Below are 8,007 nucleotides of genomic sequence, written 5' to 3'. Positions count from 1 at the left end.
ATGAGCTTTGCACAAATCCTCGGTCTAACAATTTAAATAAAACTATGAATCTTAGTTAATTTCACTTGTTTTCATTTTTTGTCATATTCATTTTTATTACTACAATTTGCATGCAAACTTGTTGTCAATCTTCACTCCATGCATATTAATTAATTTTAAAAAATACTATTTTTCGTTCTTTGAGAAATATGTGCATCGGACAGCAATTGAATAATAACCGTACAGAGAGTTGAAAAGTTCTATAACTATGTTGTATAATATTTCAAAATACAAAGTTTGAAATAACTAATAACATCAATTCTTATAAAAGCTACATCATCTAGATACCCAAATATCTTATTGCGTGCAAATCAACAAATTCTATCATTTAACTACACACCATTTAAAATTCGATACATTATAAACGTTATTGGCATACACTGGAACCATCAAAACTATTCATTTGTGAAAATTTACTAATATTTATATTAAAATGTCGGCCATTTTGTATCCGCCATTTTGAATTTTGAAAATCTGACATCAAAATCGTAATCTACGCCCCAAAAAACCGCGGTATGTACATTTTCAGGTCAATCAAAACCATTTTCGACTTTTGGCCAGGTTTTTAGGGAAATCCGCCACTGTGCTGCGTTCTAAATTTTTCTAAGGCATAGTTGTGTTTTCTAAAAACTACTGCCTAGCTACAAACTTTCATTACAAATATTTTTGTTAAATTTGCCTGCGGTTGGTCCACTGATGGCCGATCAATATATGTCACTCGTTATGTTACATTATTTATTTGACTACTGCAAATTATATATTTGTCTAACATTCACTCGCACGTCTTCGCTTCGGTACTAGATCCAATAACCAAACGTGATTGTCATTTGTGACACACCAAACCAAGTTGGTTCCTACGGAAACCTGAGCGGACAGCACACGAATGAAACGATGTGGCGTAGCCACATTAGACAGCGACAATATTTTATTTTTTGTTAATGAGTACTATTCTATTGTTACTAAATAAGACATTGTTAATGCCTAATGTGGCTACGTCACATCGATTTTTTTCTAGTGCTGTCGGACTTAAACAAGGGTTAGCCCCTATGTTTGAGTATACCGGGCAAACGAGTGGATCACACAGGTGCGATTCCGATGATAAGTAACAAAGCCACCTCGTCCGCCGGATCCTCAACGGCTTTGCGCCGCTTCGGATACGTGGACTCGGTTATGCGGGATAGCCGCATTAAGCTAGCTTCGCCAAAAGCCTTACTTTCGAAAGCACAATAAACATACGAGCAAGGTTAATAGGTACAATTTATTTTTAAGCTTTTTAATGAATTATTAAAATTTTCGCTTTCCGCCCCATTCTTAAGAATCTATAACACTAAATTAGCATATTTTTAAAAGAAAAACATGTTTTCCGCCTACAAGGGAAGAAGTAGAAGTTAATCGTCTCTATGACACGATGGTCCCATAGCGACAGACTTAGTGAGATACCGATGCCACCGTACAGTAGTAATGCAAGCGAAGTTTCAGACTTTTGCAATACTGAGCCTTCCCGGTAGAGCATAAAGAGAGCAATTAGTGGTCCTATCGCGTTACGCACATCGTTACCACTGTGAGCAAAACTTCCGAACGTTGTAGTCAGTATCTGCAGGAACGAAAATAGGGCTGACATTTCCTTATTTTCCTCCCTCATTGGATTGTGTCTGCTCTCTTCCAAACTTTCCTTACCACTAATTTAAGGAACTTTACGCGAATTCGGATACAGGGTCGTACTGATTAGTGTATGATCCAATCCAGCTGCATTTTCAATTCTTCCAATATAATTCCTGAGATCTTTGTCGGTACCGTTCAAAACAACATTTGGCGTCACCAGCGTGTAATCGGCTATCGGAAGAGTATTATCACTCTTGGAGTTAGTATGAGATTTCCCATTAATCGTTGCCTGATACTCATCGATGTAGTTTAGGCTGGATATCGTCAGATTAGTGTTATCCAGACCAATTTGGTTGGCTGAAAGTAGGGTTTTTGCTTTCTTCACAATTTTCGGATCGATCTTGTACGGATTTGGTTTGTTTTTTGATTGCATGCGGAGACGAATTAAGAAGCTAATCAATCCGCTGTGCTGGTGCGAAGAGGACAGTTCTACCAGTTCAGTCGTTTCGGTAACAGCTGGTAGAGTTTTTCCATCGCCTATCAAGAAAAGTGGACATTTTGTTCGCCGCGGACTTCCGTTTAACGACGAATCACAATCCGAATCACCGACAATGAATTCAGTGCGTGTGACTTTGTTCTGATTCAGAATCTCGTTCTTCTGCCAAGAAACGACAAAACGCTGCACGAGTACAGCAATCAACAGTCATACGGAAACACTAATAACTACCGCCATCCAAGTTGGGATGTTATCCATGTAGAGCAGCTTCGGTCCACCGTGCACAATACTGAATACGTTAACTGCCATGTGTGGCTCCGTAAAACAGCGGCACTGATAACAGCCCAGCCTTGAGCGGGTTTCTGGCGTTCAAAATGAATCTACAAATGAACCAGAACAACATCACGCTTATCATACCACTGAGCACGGGCCAAATGAACCACGATCCGACGATCGTTCCGAGTAACACAGAATCAACTCAACCTCGGTGCCTTTGTACATTTCACGTCGAAAATGCAAACGAATAACATCATGAGAAAGAAAAACTTTCACGTAAATAAAAAAACGAATAACAAAAATATCACTAGGATACAATAATAAACAGCTTGGCGTTCTGCGTTGCCAGTTTCACTGATAATTCATCAAAGTACACTGTCACTTTGACACTGTACCTTTCCAGGTACAGGGTAGCGTAAAACGAGTCCTCGAAAAATCATCAGAGCATTCCGTATTAACATATTTGTATTTGGTACCACATTATTTCATTATTAATTTTATTATTTCAGCTTCTTTGCTTTGTTATGAGGAGCCATTTTTCATTTCCATTATATAGGTTTTAGCCTTAAGGTCATTCGACTCTTATTAAAAGCCAATATAATAACAAAATTGTCTTGAGAATGGTGAAAATCTTCTGTTTGAGTGCAGCAAAAACTCTAATCGAGTAACCCAATTATAGCAACAACATTTGAGCCAATGCGTTGAGCAAAGATGGCAGACGCTGCTCTAACCAAAGGCTTCAGATGGGTATTTATTTATTTATTTAATTGCAGGCTTTAACCAACTTGGTCATTCGCCTGGCAGATGGGTAGAATGATAATAGAAACAGGGTAAAAATAGGCTTATTACCCTACATGCTCTTTTAAACACATTTTCAAAAAATAATCAAGTGTCCCCAAATTAGGGATCGAGTCTCCACTAATCAATTTTTTTTTTCCATTTTTTTGTTGTTTTCCAAAAATGCTCATAGCTCATGTCCAGTATAATATTTCCATGTAATTTTTTTTATGATTATCAGTCAACTCTAGAAACAATATAAAACTACAAAAAATACATGTTTTTTTATCATTCCACGGAGTAGGATTGAAAAATAAAAAAGGGGATCAAGTCTCCTCAGTCTCCCCTACGGAAAAGTTTTAAATTCTAATACTTTGTAAACAAGCTCACTGAACTGTCTTTTGCCTTTCTCAATAGAAAGATTATGCATGAATTATGCAATTGCTCTCAAAATCAGTTTTATAACAGAAGCCTGGAGAGCCGAGTGTCATATACTATTCTGTTCATCAAGTACGACAAATGTATATATTAGAGTATCCCAAAATGACATCATGTCAAAAAAAGTCATCGAGCTAACTTCTTAAATGATTAAATAATAAAGGTTAAGGTAATTTTTTCTTCGGAATCAGCTTACTAAAACGCTCCCTAAAGTTTAATACAATTATTCGATTATAAGAGCGGTAGAGCCATTAGAAGTTCCTAAAAAGTACAATTTTTGGTGTTTTTCATTTATTTTTCTTCAAATCTGGGTATCTACTCTAAATTTTAAAAGTTTGTTGTAGAAAGTCTATTGCAACGGCTATTGGGGTATGAGTTATTTAAGATTTTGTTAATTAAGCTTTTGACATTTTTTGCTTTTCTTGAAAAATAACACTGTTCTGCAAAATAAACTAATTTAAGTGTGCTTAGACAGCATATTGTTATGGAAAATAGAAGGAAAATGATGAAAATATCAGAATCGGTTTTCATGAGCATTTGACAATTTTTTAAAAATATTAAATATGTTAATAATTCAACCCAGCGGGGTTGAAAATTACAAATATTAAAAATATGTCAAGTAAGTGGCATACATTTGAATGTCGAATTGAATGGCATAAACAGATTTTCTATAGAAGGTCTTATTTCCATGTTAGGTACATTAAAGTAAAGAAATGTGAAGGGTGTGTTGAAAAATTTTATTTACGATTAAGATCACGTAAATCCGAAATAGTGGATTCTGGAGGTTTTGGATTTTCGAATAAGTTTTACAACAGAATACAACTTCTGATACAATCCTTGTAGAAGCAAAATTGACTCTTCAAAAAATAATCAGACTTGGCATCATTAACAAACTTATCGTTATTTTTATAATTCATAGCAAAAAAATCATCAAATGCTCAGTAAGCCCGATCCAGACATACCAGAGACACACGGAAAACGCAATTTTTCTTCTATTTTTCGAACAGAAATATGCGGTTTAAACACCCTTAAATTGATTTATTTTTTGGATCAGTGTTCTTTTTGATGAACTAAACACGTCAAAAGGTTATATAACAAAATCTTGAATAAATTATACCTCATTAGCCGTAGCTTAACACTTTCATCGACAAAATTACGCTCCTGTTTTCGGCTACACTACCTGAAATTTCTTATGCGCTTGAAATGTTATAGATAATCTGTTTTGAAGAAAAACAAAAACGAAACACCAAAAATTGCACTTTTTGGGAATGGCTCTGGCGCTTCAATAACTCTCCAAACTAACTCGCCGAACAACACCATTTGCATCTCCAGAAAACACTTTAAAAATCAAAGATAGTATAGGAGCACTTTGACAGGCAGAAATTGAAATTTCACCCAAAATCGGCCCATTTTTCAACATAACAAAAGTTGCCACCAGTAGGGAGCATTTTAGCAAACTCACTCCGAAGAAGAATGTGGTCCTAATACCCTATTCTTCCATTTGAGAGGATCGTCCGCTGACTTTATTGACATGATGCCATTTTGGGACGTCCCAGTATATATGCAATGCATGCATCTGTGTTTATATAGGGTGAGCCCTTATTCATCTCATTAGTCAGGATATCACACTATTTCGTTGATAACTCGACTTAGGGCCGATTTCTTCACCCTCGCTTAACTTTTAAACCAGGTTCACCAGTACGTTTAAACCTGGCTTAAGCGCTAAGCGAGGGTGAAGAAAACGGCCCTTAGAGTAACTAGATTGCGCTTAAATAGGTATCATCATCTTTGCTTCGTTCCTAAAAAGCAACACAGTTAAAAGTTTTGCCAGGAAAATGTAAAATGCTCGCGTTTATGCGAAGCGAAAAGTCGATTAAAACATAAACTTATTCATCCCACCACTTGAGACAATGCGTTGAATAGAGATAGCAGATACTGCTCTTACTAATGTGTTCAAATGGGTGGGATAGAATAGAGGAGCTAAGATGAATTAGGGAGCAGTTACCCTATGTTACAAAAAAGCCACCTACTTTTCTCGGAGATGGTGGAACCATGGATACCAGGCCTATTTTTCAAATGCCTTCACATTTCATGAAAAAATGTCTTCATTTGTCTTCACCGACCAGGATTCTGAATCGGTTTCAGATTTTGGGCCAGAATTCTGCCAGAAATCGGTCAGACAACCGAAAAAAAATTTGTCTTCAAAATGAAAAACCCGTCTTCACTAGAGCACTCTACTTAGAGTGTGGCCAAGAGGCCATGACGTATCCAAACGAACATGAAATTTGACGTATTTCTATTGTGTATACGTCAAATTCCATGTTCGTTTGGATACGTCATGGCCTCTTGGCCACACTCTAACTCCCAGTAAAGTTCAGCCGGAAATGAACTGGAATTCTGGCTGGTTCCAGTTCGTCCACGGGCTCCAGTGACACAACCGATTCTAACTAGAATCGGTTGTGTCACTGGAGCCGGAATACGAACTGGAACCAGCCAGAATTCCGGTTCATGTCCGGCTGAGCTTAACTGGGCTAGAGTGCTTTAGTCTTCAAAATGAAGACATGTCTTCACATCTGGCATCGCTGGGTGGAACCGATTTTCACACAGTTCGTCTCAAATGAAAGGTACAATATTCCCATCGGCTGCTACTGATGTTTTTTATGGATCCGACTTTTGGTTCCCGATTTGAAGAGAAGAAATTTATATTTAAAATGTGAGCCTAATTCTAGGGGCAGCTCACTCTAAGAATGTATAACAAATTTGCATCAAATTAGAAAAAATGCATTTAATTTCCATTTTTGCATCAGCTTTGCACTCCCTCGCAGAAAAATTTGTTTAACAAACGTCCTACGCTGATCCACTTTGTTCGACGTTTTGCTAAATGTAGGGCTAGTTTTTCTGTAGGGTTTTGACGTCTTACACGCAACGCAAACAACATTGCACGCAACGCAAAATACATTATGAATTTCTATTTTGATGGAAATAAATGCATTTAATTTCGCTGATTTTTAAAAATGCATCACAAGTGATCTGCCCCTAGGCCTAATTGCTTTGATTTGTAGCTCAAGGTGCAAAGTGGCATTGAAAGTCTCTTTCGTTTCATTGGCCACCAGCGACGATTCCGGAAGCCCCGGTGAACGTATCCACATCCAGAATAGCAGTCACATCGGTTTTTCGGAGATCTAAACAGATTTGACCAAACTTAGTCTCAAATGAAAGCTGTTGCATCCCCATAAATCGCTATCCCGATCCGACTTCCGGTCCGGATCTACGGCTTGTTGAGTGGGTTCGCATGATATACAGTTAACTCTCTCTATGTCGATATTGAAGGGACCATCGACATAGGGAGAGATCGACATATAGAACACAATGATTTTCTTTCAGGACATCATAATGCATACCGGGAAATGAATATAGATGCTCGTATTGGGGGAGTAGGGTAGTAGACGACGAGGTAAAGTGCACACGCACTGCAAAACATCAAGTTTGCTGTTTGAGTGGGAATCCCTTATTTGCAGTTTATCTTTCTGCCCCACATATAGGGGAACACGGGGAAACTTGACCAGGTTTTCAGCTAAACCTGCATAAATCTCTAAAAAAGTTTTCAATCCTTCCAAAGTCATTGAGATATAATGTAAAAAGGTATTATTCGTGTTCATGATTTTTTGCAGAATTTTTAGTTTACTTTTTCAAAAGTTATAAAAGTTTGTCTGAGATCATTTTTTTTTTGTCAAGTCTCCCCACTGCGGGTAGACTTAACCAAGGCCTGGGGAGACTTGACCAAGAGAATTTTGAAAAATCAGAACAACAAATAATGACATAAATAATACTGTAATCCTTTTTTCCATATTGTCGAGGTCATTAGGTAGCAGTAAAATATATAAAAGGGTGGCATTTCATAAATTTCGACTGTGTTTAATGCATTTCCTTTTAAGGATTAACTGTATTGCTTACATTGCATATTAATACGTCACGAAATCAGCCATATTATTACTAACTTTGTTTACTAGTACAAAAAGATATAGACTGTTGTTTGATGTGGGATTTTTTGTGACATGATTAACACTAACAGTAGGTACGACAGCATAGTAAATATCAGAAAAATTTTATCTTTCTTCAGATTATTGCCACTTGGTCATGTCCCCCCATAAAATCTTGGCCAAGTCTCCCCAACATTAGTTACTGCGTTCAATCACGTGCAAATTTTAATAAAAACTATTTCAATGTTCCGATTTATGTAAAATCATTTCACTAGTTCATAAAGTATAAAATAATGTATGAGTACTTTAGAATTTTCGTTTTACAAAGTCTCGTAGGAAAACATATTGAATATCCACTTTACCCCAAATCATGTCATTACTGCCACTACATGCTGAATA

The 8,007-nt window shown here is 36.9% G+C and overlaps 1 pseudogene; it reads right to left on the bottom strand.

Annotated features, from left to right (window-relative positions):
* Positions 1-1,366: 1,366 nt before the first annotated feature.
* The window catches only part of LOC131687471 (sodium-dependent phosphate transporter 1-like), a 16,777-nt pseudogene continuing 10,136 nt past the window's right edge, over positions 1,367-8,007 (bottom strand).

The sequence above is a fragment of the Topomyia yanbarensis genome, chromosome 3, assembly GCF_030247195.1.
Source record: "Topomyia yanbarensis strain Yona2022 chromosome 3, ASM3024719v1, whole genome shotgun sequence".
Lineage (NCBI taxonomy): Eukaryota > Metazoa > Arthropoda > Insecta > Diptera > Culicidae > Topomyia > Topomyia yanbarensis.
The sequence above is the reverse complement of the archived record's forward strand: the minus strand, read 5'-3'. Positions and strand labels throughout refer to the sequence as shown.